Here is a 2,638-nt window from a genome sequence, read left to right as displayed (position 1 = left end):
CAAATAGTCAGACACAAAGGAATGGCTGAACAACAGCAATAGCTGATTCACTTCATTGTGTAGTAGAAACTAATACAACATGGTAAAGCAATTATACTCCAATAAAAAAATTTTCAAATGGCATCCACTGAAAGACATGTATAAGAATGTTCGTGGCATCTTTATTCACAATAATCCCCAAACTGGAAACAACCTGAAGGCCCATCAAGACCAGAAAAGATAAACAGTGACTTATCCATCCAATGGGGTTAGAAGGAGAATAAACTGTATTGCCCACAATAACTTGGGAATTTCACGGGCACAATGTCAAGCATAAGAACTCATGTATTGGGACTCCTCTGGTGGTGCACTGGATAAAAATCTGCCTGCCAATGCAGGGGACACAGTTTTGATCCCTGGGGCAGGAGGATTCCACATGCCCTGGGGCAGCTAGGCCCGTGCTCCACAACTACTGGAGCCTGTGCACCTAGAGCCTGTGCTCTGCAGCAGGAAAGGCTGGTGTAAAAGGGAAGCCCGTGCACTGCAACTTGAGAGTGGGCCCCAGCTGCAGAAACTAAAGAAAGCCGGAGTGCAGCAACAAAGACCCAGAGAAGCCAGGAATAAATAAATAAATAAAAATTTTAAAAAGAGAAGGAACTCATATATTTTACTGTCTGTACATTACACCTCAAGGAAAAAAGTTAAGGATGATGGACTTGAGGGTTTCAGATGAGAAACAGTGTAGGAGAGGACCAGGCCCTGCAATCCAGGGCTGAAGCAGATCCCAGGGAGGCTGATGGAGTCTGAGGAAGGAGGGAACCACATGCCCCCTGGACAACTGAGCCCCTCAATAGTGACGTGATTGTAGGGACTTCCCTGGTGGTCCAGTGCCTAAGACTCCGAGAGTCAAATGCAGGGGGTATGGGGTTAATCCCCAGTTGGGGAGCTAAGATCCCAAGATCCCACATGCCCTGTGGCACAAACAAAAATTTACAAAAAACAAAAGCAAAAAATAAAATAGTGACATGATGTGAAACAGCTATGAAAACCTGCTTTGCAAAGTGGGTGGCACTGTATTCAGTTCAGTTCAGTTCAGTCTCTCAGTTGTGTCTGACTCTTTGTGACCCCATGAATTGCAGCACACCAGGCCTCCCTGTCCATCACCAACTCCCGGAGTTCACTCAGACTCATGTCCATTGAGTCAGTGATGCCATCCAGCCATCTCATCCTCTGTCATCCCCTTCTCCTCCTGCCCCCAATCCCTCCCAGCATCAGAGTCTTTTCCAATGAGTCAACTCTTCACATGAGGTGGCCAAAGTACTGGAGTTTCAGCTTTAGCATCAGTCCTTCCAAAGAAATCCCAAGGCTGATCTCCTTCAGAATGGACTGGTTGGATCTCCTTGCAGTCCAAGGGACTCTCAAGAGTTTTCTCCAACACCACACTTCAAAAGCATCAATTCTTCGGCACTCAGCCTTCTTCACAGTCCAACTCTCACGTCCACACATGACCACAGGAAAAACCATATTATTAATGGTTTATTCAATGAAACTGCCGGTTCCAGCTGCTTCCTCCCTGTCTGGCCCAGGTCTGGCCCCCAAATCCACTGCAGCTTCTGTTGGGCAACACTGTGGACACCTGCCCACACACACAATGCACACACACACCGCACACCACGTGGCACACTCTCACAAGGACCAAACCTGGATAAAGGCTTTAGTGACACCATATCAGTGGAGTAGCCCTGGCTGGCCCACTACAGCTGAGGTACTCTAGGACCAGCCTGGTCACACTGGGCTCCTTTTCCTCTCCCGAGCTCCTCTCTAAGGGACTTCTGACTCTCAGGCACATTCAATGTCCCCTGTCTGCTCACCAGTCTCTCGGGACCTCCATGTATGTGACCCAGGACAGACCCGGCAGGCCACAGGGGAACATGAACAATAGCTGCCAAGCACAGCAGTTATCCTCAGCCAAGACTGTTGTTGTAGTCACTAAGTTGTGTCCAACTCTCTTTGACCCCATGGACTGTAGCCCACCAGGCTCCTCTGTCCATGGGATTCTCCAGGCAAGAATACTGAAGTAGGTTGCCATGCCCTTTTACAGGGGATCCTCCTAACTCAGGGATCAAACCTGCATCTCCTGCTTGGTAGTGGTTCTTTATCACTGAACCACCTGGGAAGCCAAGATTATATCCATCCAAAAATGGATAGTCTCTGTGGTGCAATCGGTTAGCGCATTTGGCTATTAATCAAAAGGTTCATGGTTCGAACCCACCCAGGGACGAATTGGCTTGGACTCTAGCCACATCTCAACTGTTGGGCTTCCCTTGTGGCTCAGCTGGTAAAGAATTTGCCTGCCATGTGGGAGACCTGGGTTTGATCGCTGGGTTGGGAAGATCCCCTGGAGAAGGGAAAGGCTACCCACTCCGGTATTCTGACCTGGAGAATTCCATGGACTGTATAATTCATGGGGTCACAAAGAGTCGGAACGACTGAGCAACTTCACTTTCATACTTTCACTTTCTTTCAAAAACGGGTAGGACACTTACTTCCTGAGTCTTCATTTTCTCTTCAATAAAACAACTAGGTCCCAGTTAATTTTTAAGGAAGATACGTTAGACAGGCATCATACATTTCTCAAATTCAGACTAAGCTAAAGGCA

At 47.8% G+C, this 2,638-nt stretch overlaps 1 non-coding gene across 1 annotated transcript; it reads left to right on the top strand.

Moving 5' to 3' along the window:
• The first annotated feature begins 2,186 nt into the window (after positions 1-2,186).
• Positions 2,187-2,260, top strand: TRNAN-AUU. The gene has a single exon. It is a non-coding gene; the product is annotated as a tRNA-Asn (tRNA).
• The last annotated feature ends 378 nt before the right edge of the window (positions 2,261-2,638 follow it).

Source organism: Bos indicus x Bos taurus, chromosome 11 (genome assembly GCF_003369695.1).
Source record: "Bos indicus x Bos taurus breed Angus x Brahman F1 hybrid chromosome 11, Bos_hybrid_MaternalHap_v2.0, whole genome shotgun sequence".
Lineage (NCBI taxonomy): Eukaryota > Metazoa > Chordata > Mammalia > Artiodactyla > Bovidae > Bos > Bos indicus x Bos taurus.
This window is presented reverse-complemented; position numbering and strand designations above follow the sequence as displayed.